The 17,409-nt window shown below is 50.7% G+C and overlaps 1 protein-coding gene and 2 pseudogenes across 1 annotated transcript in view; 1 reads left to right on the top strand and 2 right to left on the bottom strand.

Annotated features, from left to right (window-relative positions):
- Window positions 1–13,091, top strand: part of LOC132533980 (NADP-dependent malic enzyme, mitochondrial-like) — a 37,326-nt pseudogene extending 24,235 nt beyond the window's left edge.
- LOC132533722 (polycomb protein EED-like) overlaps window positions 1–17,409 on the bottom strand; it is a 385,841-nt gene that overhangs the window by 163,199 nt on the left and 205,233 nt on the right.
- LOC132533990 (polycomb protein EED-like) overlaps window positions 1–17,409 on the bottom strand; it is a 474,032-nt pseudogene that overhangs the window by 390,967 nt on the left and 65,656 nt on the right.

Genomic DNA, 17,409 nt, shown 5'->3' with positions numbered 1-17,409 from the left:
AGTGCTGTGGATGTGTCTCCCCTTCTCTAGCTCTCTATCCCTTTCGGTATGTCACCCTTTCAACTCACTGCTGGGGCTCAGTGCCTGCACAGCTCCATAGCTCCCAGAAGCCATTTATTTTTCTTTCCTCTAGATAAAGGGTGAGTGACAGAGAGATAGAGAGGAGAGACACAGAGAGGAGAAGAGAAATCATAGCGCTGGTCCAATACTTGTGAAGCCACTCCCCCCTCCACTGGTGCCCCCATGTTGTGGCTGAGGTTCAAACCCAGGACCTCTTGCATAGTAGCATATACGCTCACTGACTTCTCCACTCAGATACGGAATCCACTGCCATGTCCAGTTTGAGGGCATCACCAATGCCAATGCCTACCTTCTGCTAAACAAGTCCTGAAACAAGTACTGCATGTTAAATGATGACATGCAAGGTAGGTTCTGCCTTGGGACTGAGTATCTAGGACTGACTCCCTCACACAGGACCACCTGCTGCCAGCGTGCTACTGGGGCTCCACTGCCTCATGGCTCAGGTTTCACTGTGACCTGGGAGAGAGTTCTGGGGCTTTGCTAAACCACTGCTCCCTGGTCTAGACCTTGGAGACCATGGCTGCATCCAGGGAGATGAGTATTACATGACTGCATATATCTGTGACTGTGTACAAGGTCGCAGGGTCTAGCCTCTGGACACCACATGGGATAACCTACAAGAGGGAAGCTTCATGAGCAATGGAGCAGTGTTATGGTGTCTCTCCTCTTTCTATCTCTCTCACTCTTAATCTCTCTGTCTCTTGATGTCTATCATATATATATATGTATATATGTATATATATATATATATATATATAGTAGGTATTGAGCCCTATCAAGAACACTGGTGGCAAAAAATGCAATGAAACATGTAAAGGACATTCTAAATAATGCAACCAGCAAGTGCAAACTGGACTAGGACAGAGCACCTTTGTGAGCCACAGTTTCAGCCTCTCTCCACAAGAAGTAGCTAACAAAGACCTGAGGCAGATACAGTAAATGTTTAAAATGCTAATATATGGGGATCATATGGTGGCATGGCTAGTAGATCATACAGGTTATCATGCTCAAGGACCCAAGTTCAAGCCCCCAGTCCTCATCTGCTGCAGGAAGCTTCATGAGTACTAAAGCAGTATGGCAGATCTCTCTCTCTCTCTCTCTCTCTCTCTCTCTCTCTCTCAACCAGATGTCCTTCATGTTTACATTTACAGGGAATGATGAAGTGTGAGTAGTGGGTCCCCTTTCTGGTGGCCTTGAAGACCACAGGGGACGGGAGGGGCTGCTAGCAGACACTGTCAAGCACGTTCTGCATTGGAAGTGCCCAGGAGGGTCCAGACTGTGTCCAGGGGCCCTCAACAGTGGGGACTAGAAAGCTGTCCCCACAGCCAACACATGGGCCTGTGACTGCAGATAGAGGACACCCCACAGGGAAAGGACTCTCTGGGGAACAGTCCTGCTCACTGCCAGCCCAGTGTAAGAGCATGCTGCACCTGCTGCCCCTGCCTTTCCCTCTGGCTCTGGCAGAGCTGCTGTCATGCTGAGTCAGAGCAGGCCAAGTAAAGCAGTCCAGGGGTTGGGGTTGGGAGGTGGGGTGGGTGCCTGGGTCCTGCATCCTTGGGTAGACTCTCTTCAGAATTTAGGAGGAAATACATGGCTCTGACTCTGGGAACTATTGCTGGTCTGTCTGAGACCAGGAATGTCCCAGAAGACACCAAAAAGGAGGTGGTGATAGGAGAGTCCTTGCTGGAGTCCAGCAACTCCACACTAGGCTGGGGAGAGGGAAGCCCACCTGGTCTTCCCTGGTTTTGCCCTGGTCCCTGTGTCCATGGGGGTAGATGGGAGTGAGGGCACACCCGGTCCCATCACTTTTATGCCTCCCAGTGGCCACTTGTGGCTTCCATTAAGTGACCCAACTTAATGACACGGAGCTGACAATGGGCCCACAGGGACAGCTGGCCAGTCACTATGGCTAGCATCCAACAAGCCCACCTTCTACAATAAATGGTTCAACTGGAGGCCACATTGGCCCACTATTCAGCCCTCATTCCCTAGTTGGTCTGAAGGGTTTGTCAGGTGACCAAGAATCTGGGGCTTAGCATCCTGAAAAGACATTGCAGTGGTTTTGCAAAAAGGCTTTCACTCCTGAGCCTCTGAGGTACAGGTAGAATCCCAGCAGAACCATAAGTTTGAACTGAGCAGTGCTTTGTTTAAAAAATAAATGGATAAATAATGAAATCCCTCTTGAATATACATATTTGAAATACACACATACAGATATATGAAGTATTGGGGCCTGGGTGGTGGTGTACCTCGTTAAGGGCTTTATTATCATGCGCAAGGACCCAAGTTCAAGTCCTCAATCTGTTGCTACCTGCAAGGGGAAAGCTTCGTAGGTGGTGAAGCAGTGCTGGAGGTTCTCTCTACCTCCCCCCTCTCAGTTTCTCTCTGCTCTACCAGATAAAATAAATAAAGTAAATAAAAAATAAATGTTAGCAAGAAAGATAGACTACATATATATGAAATAAATATACATATTTGAAAGAAACATGGTTAAGGTGGGAGGATTTGAAGGAGACAGGCACAACAGCTCATTCAGATAGTGCACTCCTTTCTCCTGTGCACAACCCAGGTTTGAGCCCAGCCCCCACACACTGGAGGTGCTATGGTCCCTCTCTCTCTCTCTCTCTCTCTCTCTCTCTCTCTCTCTCTCTCTTTGTCACCAGGGTTATCACTGGGGTTCAGTGTCTGCCTGACTCCACTACTCCCAATGACCATTTTTTTCCTTGAGATGGAGAATGAAAGACTTCAAGGGAAGGAGAGATACCACAGTACTGTTCCACCACTTGAGAAGCCCCCACCCCTCTGCAGAAGCTCCCTTAGGGTGGCTGGGGGACTTGAACCCAGGACCTTATATATGGTAATGTGTATACTCTACAGGGTGAGCCAACTTCTGATCCCCCCTTTCTAAGTCCTTAATATGTCACCCAAGAGCCACCCCCAACCCCCATGAAAGTCAATGTTGGAGAAAAAAACAAACCTTCTGTTGTAGAGCTCAAGACTTGTTGTTCAGCCTTTGAGGTTCTGGGCTGAACTGTGTGTTGTGGGGGGAGTAACTTTTTCCTCCAAAGGGAGCTTCCAATGGCACCCCAGGGAGAACACCCAAAGCCAGCAAGGCAGCCAAGGTGTTGGGGGGCTCAGGAAGCCACATACACTGCTGGGGTAGAGAGTACCAATGTTCAAAGGTCAAGGTGCTGCTCAGAGGTCTAGGAAAAGTATATTTGGTGACCTGGGGGAGCAAACTGGGTGCAGTAGAGCAGGAAGCAAGGTGGCAGTGGATACTATCAGGGTTAATCAGATTCCAGCCACCAGAGAGAACATTCCACTCCCAGGACCAAGGCCCAGCCTTGAGGCTGTTCTGCTGATGGTCTTTGAGCCATCTGCTGGTCAGAGCACAATCCCTCCTCTGAGAGGCAGAAGGCTGCGCTGAAATAGGTTCCCAGGCTGAGGAAACCCTGGAATTCTTCTAGGGAAGATTTACAGGGGCTCAAAAATCATCAGGTTGGCAGAAACACATCTTTATACTCCAAGAAATTAATATTAAAGACGGTTGGCGGGAAATACCTATTCAAAAAGGGGACCAGAGACTTCTTTGCTGGATTTCGAGGGCCTCTCGTCATTCAGGGAAAGATATCTATCTTTTGTGTCATAAGATCTGTGAGTTCAGATTTGTGACTCCCTGACTTGGCCTTGGAAGTTTCTTTGAGTTGAATATGATTTCATGAGCCCAAGAGACCTCCTACTACTAGGCCCCCAGACAATATACATGCGATGCAAACCAAGCTGTAAATTCATGTTCAAATCTATTCTCCCCTGTCTGCAGTAGTTTTAGGCCCTGGTGATCCACTAGGCATAAAATGTAGGCCAAAGACTGTGCTTGAGTCCCCACACAGCAAATCAATATAAAGGGCTGGTGTGTGTGTTTGGAGGGTAGGATGTTGGGAGAAAGAAAATCAGCATCCCTTGACCCTGATTTCCTACCTCTCCCCAAAGAGCCTCTCTTCCCTTCTGGTTCCCATTCATTGGCTTTAACATCCACAAGATTATCATTATTTGATCTGGTCCATTCCTGTGTTTGCTTCTGAGTGGGAGGGCTACACAGCAGCTTCTGTCTTTACATAACAGACTGCTACTTAGGTCTTCCTCGGTCTCTCTGGGAGCCAGCTGGACATATGGGGCACCCCCTACCCCCACCAAGTAGCTGAGCCCACTCTGCTCTGTCACAGGCACAGCCTCCCTGGCAGTGGCTGGGATCCTTGTGGCTCTGTGGGTCACCAGAAGCCGGCTCTCTAGCCATGTGTTCATCTTCCGCTGGGGAGGTAGGTACTGCCAGGAAATGGAGAAGCCTAGAGGCAGCCTGGCACAATGCCTCATCTGGACACTGCACTCCTTTGCCATGTGCACGGGCACTGCATTGGAGGAACCTCCAGACCTGTGGGCTTTTTGCATCCTCCCTCATTTGAGGATCCCTGCGTCCCCCAGGTGTGGAGGGAGGAGGGCTGGCTGCTACCTCCCTGGGTCTGAGCCTGTACTGTGTGGCACCCCCAGGCTGCCCTGGGCATCACTCACCTCCTGGTCATGGCCCTGGAGCAGGAAGGCATCCCTGCGGCTGAGGCCACCAAGAAGATCTGGATGGTGGACTCCAGGGGACTCATTGTCAAGGTGGGTTGGCCTGGGGGCAAGACATGGGGTATCTTACAGTAGCTGGAGATGGGGTGCTCAGCTGTGAGGAGGCAAGTCTGGCAGGCAGGAGAGAGAGGAGGAGGAGGAGGGCAGGGCCTGCTCTTTATTTGGATTGATGGCTTGATTGATTTTGCCACCAGGGTTACCATTGGGGCTCAGTTCCTACACTGCTTCATTAGTTCTGGCTGCTTTTTTATGTAGAGAGGAAGAGATAGAGAGAAACAGAAAGGGGCAAAAGGAGAGAGAAACAGAGAGAAATGTAATTACCCTGCAGCACAGAGTGACCCCACTCAGATGTCACTTAGAGCCTGAACTCAAGCCCCAGATTCCACTAGCTTAGAAAACTGGGGAGAGGGACCCACAAAACTGTTCAAAGGTCAGAGCTGAAAATGTAAAAACTGGGACTAGGAGGTGGCACATCTGGTAGAGTGTTGGGACTATGTGTAAACCTGATAGAGCTTAGGGAGAACCACCCCTGTCCTTGGATGGAGGTCTGAGAAGATAACCTCTTGGTAAGTCTCTCTCAACCAAGATGAGCAAAAGGGGGGAAACTCAGACTTAGTTCTTTCCTTCTCGACTCTCAGGCCCACAGAAACCCCAATACTACCCTCTATTAACTGCAGGCCACATGGCTGCAGATTCACTTATTCAATGTTACCTTCTGATCACAGAAGAACACACTTCATCACACACCTCAGACCCCAGACAAGAGAAATTCCAAACTATATGGCTTTTTGATATCCATCTTCTCTCTGTCTCACCCTTCTGGTTTAACCCCTATGCTTCTCTCAAATACCCTTAGATTATTAAGTTGCTGCATCATGGAGAATAACTGTCTTGTATCTCATCAATTCCTGTGATACCAGCCCCCTACGATAGGGCCAAGCCGGCCTTTAAGAAACCTGTAATTTCTGACATATTTCAATAATTCCCTTTGTTTGGTTTTCTATTTAACTCATGTCCACCTTGCTAATAAACGAGTTCTGAGCACGCTGGAGAGCTCCCTGGTGTCTTTTACTTCATGTCACCCCTGTAGTGAGCGAGAAAGAACTGGTCCGTTACCTTTCCCCCCCGCCAGAGACGCGACAGTAGAGCACCCCGCCAGAGACGCGACAGTAGAGCACACACGTTCCCATTTGTGAGAACCTGGGTTCAAGTGCCTGGTCCTGACCTGCAAATGAAAAATTTCCCGAATAGCAGAACAGGCTTAAGATGTCTCTCCTTACTCCCTTTCTGTCACTCTCTGTCTCTATAAAAGAAGGGGAGAAAAAAGAAAAGTAAAGAAAAGGAGAAGAGGGGAGAAGGAAAGAAAGGAAAAAGGAAATAGAGACCACCAAGAGTAGTGGAGTTATGTAAGTACTGAGCCTGGGCAATAACAATGCTGGGTATAATAATAATAATAATAACATTAAAGTATAAGAACCATGGACACCTGCATCCAAGAGTCATATATTTCAGTGGGCGGGGTGTGTGCCTTGCCATGCACTTGAATCACATTCAAACCCTAGCACCACATGGGAGGGTGTCGCTGTACTGAGAGCTTTGGTGCTGTGATGGCTCCCCTTCCGTGTGTGTGTGTGTGTGTGTGTGTGTGTGTGTGAATTTCTCTCTCTCTCTTTCTCTATTTCTCTCTCTCAGAAAGAAGTACAGAGTACTCTCTGTGGCTCAAATGCAGCAACTCTCCCCAGGTTCCTCACAGCTACACCCTTTCTTTCTGTCTTTGCAGGGGAGGAGCCATCTGAGCCCTGAAAAAGAGACTTTTGCCCAGGACTGTGCTGAGATGGGCTCCTTGGAGGAGGTGGTGCAGCAGGTGAAGCCCACAACCATCATAGGTAGGAGGGTCGGCCAGGCTCGGAGGTATTGAGACTCCATGCTGGCAAAGCTCTCTCTGCTCAGGCCACAGCTTTTGTTGAGCAGCTACAGGGTAAAAGTCTTGGGACTATGGGGACAGCAGGAGCCCTCCTGGCAGAGTACGCATGTGACCAGACTTGAAGGCCTGAGTTCAAGTCCCATGTCACCAAAGGGAGCTGCTACAGGAGGGGAGCTTCTCAAAGGTGGAGCTATTCTGCAGTGCCCCCCTTCCCTCTGTGTTTCTCTTTGGAGGAAATAGGGGAAAGGGGGCCACTGGGAGCGGTGGAGCTGTGCAGACATAGAGTCCCAACAAGAACCCTGATGGCAAAAAATAAAATAAAATAAAATAAAATATTATAGTATTATAGGATTGGACTGAGAAGAGAGAGTTTGAGTCACCTGACCCTGGGTTCAAGCCCTGGTATCCTGCCACCAGGAGAGCTCCATGGATAATAGGGTGATGCCATGGTGTCTTTCTCTCTCTGTCTTTCTCACCTCTCTCTCAGATATTACATGGAGGGGATTGACTGGGGTGTAGGTGGTATCGCATGTGACAGTGTTCCCCACCCTGTTCCAAAGCCAGAGCACTGAGGCTTCCAGAAGGGCTCAGATACCTTCCATGCCTGAGGCTCTGAGGTCCCAGGGTCAAGCCTGGTGTCACCAGAAGCCGTAGTAGTAGCAGTAGCAGTAGCATTAGCAATAGCATTAGCAATAGTAGTAATTAACACATTTAGCTATACTGGCCAAGATCAAATAATCTAGCTGTGACTCCTCCCTCGTGTGCCGGCTCCCAGGTGTGGCAGTCATGGCTGGTGCCTTCACAGAGCAACTCCTCAGGGACACGGCCTCCTTCCACGAGCGTCCCATCATCTTCGCCCTGAGCAACCCCACCAGCAGGGCCGAGTGCACAGCTGAGCAGTGCTACCATGCCACCCAGGTCAGCAGGCCCTTACCAGGCGGGCAGACGAGCTCTCCAGGGGAAGATGACGATGGGGCCTGGGAGCCTGGAGGAGGCATGGACATGGCCCAAGAGCAGTGGGGCTGGCAGGCAAGTGGGTGGGTGTCCAAGTGGACAGGTGAATGGGCAGGCAGGTGGGCAGCTGGAGGGCAGGTAGGTGGGCAGGCTGAGATAGGCAGGTTCTAGGACCTAGCAAGGGGCTCCCAGCTCTGTCCCCCTACCCCCACCCCAGGGCTGGGGCATCTTTTCCAGCAGCAGCCCCTTTGAGTGCATGACCCTGGAAGATGGCCACACCTTGATGCCTGGGCAGGGCAACAACGCTTACGTGTTCCCAGGGTTGGCATTGGGTGTCATCGCAGGTGATGTGTGGAACATCCCTGATGAGCTCTTCCTCCTCACTGCAGAGGTAGGCCACCTGCTGGGGAAGCCCACAGAAACTTTCCAGAAGCAAAGGTAGGGTGCATGTCTGAGTATCTGTCCCAACTCAGAAAAAGGGGGTGGATACCCCTCCAGGTAAAGTGTGGACATGAAGGTCCTTTCTGTTCTTGTCACCAGCTTCAGCACATTGGGCTAACTTTTTCAGATAAAGGAGGGAGAGGGGAGAGGCCCATAGCCCCAAAGCTTCCCCTTTCCCCCGTGCTGTGGGAGCTGGGCCTGGACTGGGTTTCACATCTGGGAAAGCCCCTATGTTCCCAGGTGAGTTAACTCCCGGCCCTGATATAGTCACTGTAGTTTGTGTGTTGGTTTGAATTGATTTGCTCATTATGGAACACTGCTCAGCTTTGGTTGATGGTGGTGGGCAGGGATGGAACCTGGGATCTCAGAGCCTCAGGCAGGAAAGTCTTTTGAAGCACTATGCTTGCTGTCTCCTTGGCCCCAGAAGATTTTTTTCCCACTTTTTAAAGTTTGTGATTAATAGTAAATTATAAGATTTTACAGTGTATAGTTTCACACCACGCTCATCACCAAAGTTCTGTATCCCCACCCTTCCACCTCCCAAAGATAACCACCATAGTTCTCACAAGTCTTACAAAATCTGCTGCTTCAGGTGCTGCTTCTCCTCCTCCTACTATTCCTCCTCCTCTTTCTTATCCTCCTCCTCTTTTCAAGTTCATCTGTACCCACTCTCTAGATTTCACTTATGAGGGAAACCATCTGATAGATATCTTCTATCTTATTTATTTCACTAAGCATAATCACCTCTAATTCCATCCATGTTGTCCCAAAGGTCATAATGTCAAGTTTTTTTTTGGTCATAGAGTAGTATTCCATGGAATATATATCTTGGAACTTGCTCAGTCCACCATTTCTTGATGGGCATTTAGTCTGCTTCCATTCTTAGAAGACTTTGCACTGGACGTGCTTCATGGATTTTTTTTCTGGACAACTCTGGGCATTCATAAGACCAGCTATATTTGACTAAATATTTATTTTGATGGTGGGGGAGAGGAAGAGAGGGGGAGAGAGACTGCTCAGCTCTGGCACATGCAAGGCGCACCCTCAGGCTTGGGGGGCCTGTACTCAACTGCTGGAGTGTCTCCCTGTTGTAGTGAGTGATTCTGAGTGTTTCTGAGAGTTTATTCAGTGCCAACCTCCCCCAAACACTCCCCCCCCCAGAAGCCAAGGCTCAGACTTTGCCTTTGTTCTGGAAATGGCCAAACTCAGCTTATTTCTCTCTTCCCACTCCCTCCTCCCCTCCCCAACCTCACCGACCCCCCCCAAGAAATTTCCCAGGAGGTGTCTGAGCAGCACCTGTTGCAGGGGAGATTATATCCGCCCCTCAGCTCCATCAGAGATGTGTCTCTTCTTCTTCTTCTAGCGTTTGCCCTTCTTCTGTAATGAGTCAACAACGTTAGGTTGAGCCTGATGTAGAGTTTGGAGACCTCCTATGAATCTGTAGAGGTGGCAGTCATTGACTATGTGGGTCATAGTCTGTCTGTAGCTGCAGGGGCAGTTCGGGTTGTCTCTGACTCCCCAGCAATGGAACATAGTGGCGCACTGGCCATGGCCTGTTCGATAGCAATTGAGGAGGGCCCAATCATAACATGCTAGGTCAAAGCCGGGTTGACACTTGCAGGGGTCTGTGATGAGGTGTTTGTTCTTTACCTCAGCTGACTGAAAACTCTGTTTCCAAGAGTCTGGAACAGAGAAGTTCAGTGTAGGCGTAGGGGACCAGATTGGGTGACGAGACGTCAAGCGTTGGACAGGGTGGGCGAAGATATCCCCGTATATTGGCAGGTCTGGTCGAGCATAGACGTGGGAAATGAACTTAGATGATGGCGCATCCTGACGAATATCTGGCGGGCCAATGTTGCTAAGAACTGGCAGCCATGGAACCAGGGTGGAACGGATGGTTCCAGAAATTATCCTCATGGAGGAATATAATTTGGAATCGACCAAATAGACATGGGGGCTACGGAACCATACTGGGGCACAGTATTCTGCAGTGGAATAGCATAATGCCAGAGATGATGATTGTAGTGTGGTAGCGCTCACGCCCCATGAGGAGCTGGCCAGTCTTGCAATGATGTTATTCCTCGCGCCCACCTTTGCTGCAGTTTTTATGAGATGTTTGTGAAATGACAGAGTGCGATCGAGAGTAACGCCAAGATAGACTGGCTGGGCTTCATGCCGGATTCTCGTATCGCCTAGCTGCACATTAAGCTCACTTGAAGCCGAGGCATGGTGTAGATGGAAAACAGATGATACCGTTTTTGCAGTGCTAGGGATTAGTCGCAATGTTTTACAGTAATCAGATATCAGAGACATGTCTTTCATGAGTGTTTCCTCGAGGATGTCGAACTTGGATGCCTGAGTTGCACAGCAGATGTCATCGGCGTAGATAAACTTCCTTGAAGAAGTTTCTGGGAGGTCATTGATGTAAATTTTAAATAGCGTAGGAGCCAGAACAGAGCCCTGGGGGAGGCCACTTGAGACAAGCCTCCATCTGCTAGACTTGTCACCCAGATGCACCTGGAATCTTCTGTTTTGGAGAAGAAACGATATAATGTTGGCAACCCATGGAGGCAGGCATCTTGAGATCTTGACTAGGAGACCACGGTGCCAGACCGTGTCATAGGCTGCTGTGAGATCAACAAAGACAGCACCCGTCTTTAAATTCTTCTGGAATACATTTTCAATGTAAGTTGACAGGGCCAGGGCTTGTTCGCAGGTAGATCTTTCTGGGCGGAAACCAGCTTAGGCAGGTGATAGGAATTTCTCTGTAAGGTGAGAAATACGTGACAGAAGCAGCCTCTCAAGGAGTTTGTAACACACAGAGAGGAGAGAAATTGGTCTATAGCTGGCGGCCAGTTTTGGGTCTTTCTTTGGTTTCAAAACCGCTATTACCTTCGTACGACGCCAAACTTTGGTCATAGACTCAGATTCCAAGATGTGGGAGAGGAATGAAGTGAGCCACTTCTTTGCAGCGGGGCCCAGGTTAAGAATGAGTTCTGGGGTTATGTTATCATAGCCAGCAGCTGTTCCCGGTTTAACCCTCTTCAAAGCGTCTTCCAGTTCAGACAGTGTAAAGGGAGAGAGTTTTGGAGATGGAAAAGATAACCGGAAGTGGGATGACCACTCATGGGAAATTTCTCTTTTCCAGACTGGGTTGATCTTAGCACGTCCAACATGAGTTAGGTGACTGGCCACTGAGTTTGGAGATACGGGAGTCTGGGAGACTGGAGGGGGTTAGCTACTGGCACCCAGACTGTGAAGAAGCTTCCAGGCCTTCCTACTTGAGTGGGTGAAGTTCAGACTTTCCGTGAGTTGTTGCCCCTCAGCTATATCTGCCCCTCAGCTCCATCAGAGATGTGTCTCTGAGAATCGCCATCAAGGTGAGGACCTCTGCCCTGTGACACTGGCAGAGAGGCAAGTGGCCTTCTCTGTGGCTTGAGGGAGGAGGGGAGAATGGTGCAGAGGATGCTGGGAATGTGCTGCCTGGGCTAAACCCTCCTTGCTTCCTGTCAACCATGCTCTCACCCAGGGCTCCCACTTATGTTTGTGCACACACAGGTATGTGAAGACATGGCTGCACATGTGTATACATGTGCATCTTATGCATGCACATATGTGTGAATGCACACGTGTATACACAGAAGACTGTATGGAACCAGAAATGGAACCTGAGAGCCCAAGCCATAAACATAAATCAGAGGTGCCAGGTGGTGGCTCACCTCGCAGAGAGCACAAGTTACCCAGGTTCAAGCCACAGATCCCCATCTCCAGGGAGAGCTTCATAAGCAGTGTAGCAGTACTGCAGGTGGCTCCCCTTCTGTCTCTCCCTCTAATTCTGTCTCTTAATTCTATCTCCCAGTATCTCTGTCTCATTAAAAAATAATGGCCACAGGGAATAGTGGAGTTATGCAGGCACTGAGCCCCAGAAATATCCCTGATGGAAAAAACAAATGTGAAGCAGTGAAGTTAACTTTGATGATTCCAGGAGTGCTGAGGACATTATTATATTGTTATTTCTATTAATATACATATACATGTATATCTTTACATCTTTTTTGTTGATTAAACCAATTTTTTACTGTTTTGTTGTCTGGATAGTGGTTTACAGGACAGTTGTGGACACATGGGTACAATGTGTCATCTGCAGAACACTCTCAATTCTAAGTTAGGTCCTTCTGTTCCACCGTGCACCAGAAAACCTCCCTCCAAGCTCCCCACAGCCCTTTTGCTGCCTCCTTCCCAAAAATCCTTTGCTGTTTTTGTGCAATACATGAAACTCAGTTCAATTTTACTTGTTTTCCCTTTCTGTCCTTGACTGTTAAGATCAGCCTGTGAGTGACAACATCCATTATTCATCCTTCTATTTGGGGCTGATCTCACTTCACATGATTTCTTCAAGTTCCATCCACATGAGGCAAAGGAGATGACCTTGTCATTTTTAACAGCTGATCAGTGTCCCACCAGTGCTCCACTTTCTTAGCGACTCATCTGTCATTGGGCATCTGGTTGCTTTGAAACTTGGGTTGATACAAATAGTGCTGCTATGAAAATACCTGTAGTATTTATTTCCCAAGTCATTTTTAGTATTTGTAATATTTATTGGATAGAATGCGAAATTGAGAGGGAAGAGGGAGATGGAGACAGAGAGACACCTGCAGCACTGCTCTATCACATGTGCAGCGTGTCCCCTGCAGATGGGGACTGGGAGCCTGAGCCCTGGTCACTGCACATTACAATGATTGCACTTTTACCTGGCCCCATATTATTGTTTGTGTTTTTTCATTTCCTAGAATTGAGGAGCTTCATAGTATATAGTCCTCCTAACTGTCCCTGCTCCCCTAGCTGGTGCCCTCCTTAGGGGCACACTAAAGGCCCTTCATCCTTCATCCCCACCATCTCACAGGTCCTCACATATGCCTACAAGCACAACCTGGACACTTACAACCCAGAACCTTTGGACAAGGAGGTGTTTGTTTGCTCCCTGGTCTACACTCCTGACTATGACTCCTTCTCACTGGACAGCTATACCTGGCCTAAGGAAGCCATGAGTGGACAGATGGTCTGATGCCATTTCTGCAGGGCTGGGGGCAGGGGCAAGGGAGGGACACCCACAATACAGATGACCTCTGATGGCTGTTCTTATCACTGTCTATCCCTAAACTCTCTGTGCAAGAGCAGAAGCCCAGAGGCATCTTGTCCCACAGGCCCTAAATGCCCATATTTTTAGAACCTCCCTCCACATCTGGCTTAAGGATTTCTCCAGACTTCCTGTTGCCAGCCCTGAACCTAAGCTTGTGAGAAATCTAAAAGCCCCACCTGGACCTCGGCCCTGGCAGTGCCCATGACTGCTGGTGGGGAGAGAAGTGTGGTGTGGGGAGTCACTTGGCCAGGAGGAGAGTGGTTCAGGGCATGCAGCTAAGCAATGAGAGAGCAGAGTGGTGGAGCAGTAACTAAAATACACGAGTCACAAGCATGAGATCCTGAGTTTAATCCTTGACATCGAGTGTGCCAGTGATGTCACTGCATGACACAGGAAGCAGACACTCAGGAAACCCCTGCTGCCTGCTCTGCCTAGAGCCACACTGCCATCTGTCAGCCACAACAGGCCCCTTTGGCCCAGGTCTTAGTCTCTCCATATCTCCCAGTGTGCTGACACTCAGTGTAGTGTCCCCAAAGCATAGCTCTGTCCCATGACTCCTGGATTCGGGCTAAAGATTCATGGGGGTTGGGGGTTGTTCCAGAACATTCATTCCTTCAGAAAAGTCCAGGCTTGGGGAGGCATGATCAGATTCACAAGTAACTGTTCTGGAGGAGAGAGGCAGAACATAGCTCTTCATACTAAGGCCTTGGGTTCGAACCCCAGTACCACATGGGAGCACCATGAATGGTAAAAGGGTTGGGGAGCTTCATGGTCAGGGGAACAGTGCTAGGGTAACTTTAGTCTCTCTCCCCCTCTGGACACAGTAAAACATTTGAAGCTGGAGGCCTCTGAGCAATGGAATTACACTAGCACAGGGCCTTGGGCTTCTTGCCTTTAGCTACAGAAAGCTGTTACAAGCAGGGACCCAGGAGGGGGCTGTGATAAAGCCTTGATATAGGAGGCCCAAAGTTGGAGACCTACCACTAAATGGGAGCACCCTGGACAAAGGCCAGTGGAGGGCTGGCAGAAAAGCTTCCCTGAACAGAGGCCTGCTTGGCCCTACACTTAGCCCTGGCTAGAGCCCAACCCCTACCACACTGGAGGAAGCTGCCCTGCTGGGGTCTTTCCTGCTCTCCCTCTGTCTGAAAGAATTGCCTGGAGTGCTGAAGCCCTGGATGGGGCTCCATGGATGGTGGGACAGTACTTTGATCTTGTCTTCTCTCTAAAAATACAGACTTACAGATTGTCCGGGAAGGTAGCTCAGTCACAATGAGCAGGCATGAGGCCCTTGGTTTCCTCCTGGAACAAGGCACCACATTAGATAAAAAAACTATGAACTAGAAAAATAGCTTAGTAGAACAGTGTGCTGCTTTGTCATGTGCATGGCCCTGGTTCAAACCTGACAACCACAGAATTGAGGGAAATTCAGTGCTGCTTCTGTCTCTCAGAAAGTCAGCCCATAGTGGTTAAGTCTTGATGAGAAAAAAAAAAAGATTAAGAGCAAGCAGGCACATAGAAATGCTTTATTATTTTAACATAAATTCCAAGAGGAGGTTGTACTTTTTTAGAAAAGGACGGGGGTGACACACAAGGAGGGTACATGTACAAGCAGGAATACACCCCAGGCTAGGTGAGGCTGGGTGCCTCTTCCCCAGCTTCTTTGGCAGATGCTCTGGGGAGCATGGACTGGGTGCCAAGGGCATGAGAATGAAGACAGCACTGCACAGCTAGGGGGTAAGGCTGGGGTCCCCCTCCTCAGCTGCCCTGGAATTAAGTGATATGGGTGAGCTTGGAGGACAGGAGGCTGCACTGGTGGACAAGAGGGGTTGGAGTGGACTGAGGGGAACTGGTGGAGTGGGGGGAAGGAGTTTGGTGGAGTGAGGTGGAATGGGGACAGTTGGAGTGGGGGGAGAAAGGTGGATTTGAGAAGGGAGTGGGTTGGAGGAGGGGTAGAATGTTGGAGAGTGAGTGGAATGGGGGACACAGTAAAGTGGGGAGGGGTGATTTGGGGGAGGGTTAGAGTGGGGGAGAATGAGTGGAATGGGGGAGGGCATGAAGTGGGAAGGAGTGGGTTGTGGGAGGGATAAAGTGGGGGAGAGGGATTGGAATGGGAGAGGGTTGGAGTGGGGAGGGGGTGGGTTCAGGGAGGAGTAGAGTGAGGGGGTGTGGAATTTGAGTGGGGGAGGGGTGGGATGGGGATGGGCTGGAATAGAGGAATGGGGAGTCTTGAGGGGAGGGGTTTAGACTGGCAGATAGGGGAGTTTAGTGGGAAGGATGAGAGTGGTCTGGTGTGGGGTGGGGGTGGGGATAGACGCATAATCCAGAGTTAGGCTGGGAGCACCCTCTCCATCTGTCCTGGTATCAGGGCTGTGAGGTTGACAGTGGTGCTGGACTAGTCCCAGGGGATCTGGGGCCAAGAGAGGGATGGACTGGTGGGTGTAGGGAGTGAGGAGAGCTCACCACATTCAGTATGAAGCTGGGTGCCTTCTTCCCAGCTGCCCTGAGGGTGCACTGGGAGGGTGTAAGGAGGGTGGTTGGGTTGGGGGTGCTGAAAGGGGTAGAGGCAGGTTGAGTGGTGGGGGTAGGGGGTGGGGGTGAGGGTTTGTTGAGTGGGGTGAATCCTCCCTCTACCCCCCAGTCCACCCCTAACCCCCAGGACCTGCTACCAGGACTACTGAGGAGGAGGCACCCAGCCTAACTGGCTGTGATGTTCAGTCTTGGTCCTCAATGCCCACCCCCCCACCACTCCACCCCTCCTCCACACTCAACACCCCTTCACCCCAACTACCCTCCTTTCACCACCACCCCATCTCCTGTCCACCTTCAACCCCATGGCCTTGGCTGCCAGGGAAGCTGGGTGCCTCCCAGCTGCTCTGGCAGCAGGTATTGTGGGCCTGAAGGTAGAAGGGAGATGGGGTGGTGGAAGGAGGGCAGGGGGTTGGAGGGGTTTTGAGTGGGGGGAGGGGTGCAGTGGTGGGGGCCGGGGTCAAAAACAGCACAGCACAGCCAGTGTTAGGGTGGGTGCCTTGTCCTCAGCTGTCCTGGTAGCAGGTGCTGTGGGGTTGTGGGTGGACTGGGGGTGGTGGGCAGAGGGTGGACTAATGGGAGATGGAGAGGAGGGGTTTGGTAAGAGAAGGAAGATAGACAGGTGGGGGGTGGAGGGAGGGTGGACTAATGGGAGTGGGAAGGGGGTCTAATGAGGAAGGGGAGAGCACTGGTGGGAGGAGGGGGTTGAAACATCAGTCAGGGTGAGGCTGGGTGTCTCCTTCCTGGCAGCAGGTACAGTGGGTGAAGATGGACAGGGAAGGTGGAGGGAGGAGGCTGGACTTAGAGAAGGGGTTCAAAAAGGGGAAGGTTGGTTGCACTGGTTAGGGCGGGGAAGCAATACACCAAAGCCAAATGGAGGTTGGGTGGCTCTCCCCAGCCACTCTGGCAATGGGTAGCTTTACGGCTGAGAATGGACAGAATGTGGGGGTGTAGGGAGGGTAGAGTAATGGTTGGGTGCTTTGTAGGGGGGAATCCAGTGGGGGTGACCTGAATGGACTGGTGGGTCATAGTGGACTGGGAGGGGAGGGGTGCAGTAAGGGAGAGGTGTGGATTTGGAGAGAAGGGGGTAGACTGGGGGGGTAGAGTGAGGGTGAGGACAGCACAGCACAGCCAGTTTGGTGTGGGGTGAGGATGGACTGAGTCGGGTGGGTAGTGGACTCTTGAGTGGATGTGGACGTGGACTGGGGCAAGGGAGGTGGACTGCAGGGGAGGGTGGTGGATGAGGGGAGGGTGGTGGATAAGGGGAGGGCGGTGGATGGAGGACTGGGGTGGACTGCAGGGACGGTGGTGGATGAGGGGAGTGTGGTGGATAGGGAGATGGGAAACAGACTGCAGGGAGGATGGTTGGCTGGGGTAGGGTCAACTGGGGTATGAGGGGATGGCCAGAGAGGGATGAAGTAGACTGTGAGGAGAGGGGTTGTGTGTGTGGGGGGGGCGGGTTTGAGGGCAGCGCACCACAGCTCAGGTAAGGCTGGGTGCCTTCTCCTCTGCCACCCTGGCAGCAGGTGCTGTGAGGTTGAGGCTGGACTGATGTCAGGGGTGTGGGTGGAGGACAGCACTCCACCCTAGGGTGAGGCTACATAACTCCTCCCCACAGCTGTTACATTATGCTCTGGGTACAGGTTGACTGGGGGGGAGGCTGGGGGTGGTCAGGCACACATGGATTCAGAAAAGGAGGGAGGACAGACACAGTCTC

The sequence above is a fragment of the Erinaceus europaeus genome, chromosome 17, assembly GCF_950295315.1.
Source record: "Erinaceus europaeus chromosome 17, mEriEur2.1, whole genome shotgun sequence".
NCBI lineage: Eukaryota > Metazoa > Chordata > Mammalia > Eulipotyphla > Erinaceidae > Erinaceus > Erinaceus europaeus.
This window is presented reverse-complemented; position numbering and strand designations above follow the sequence as displayed.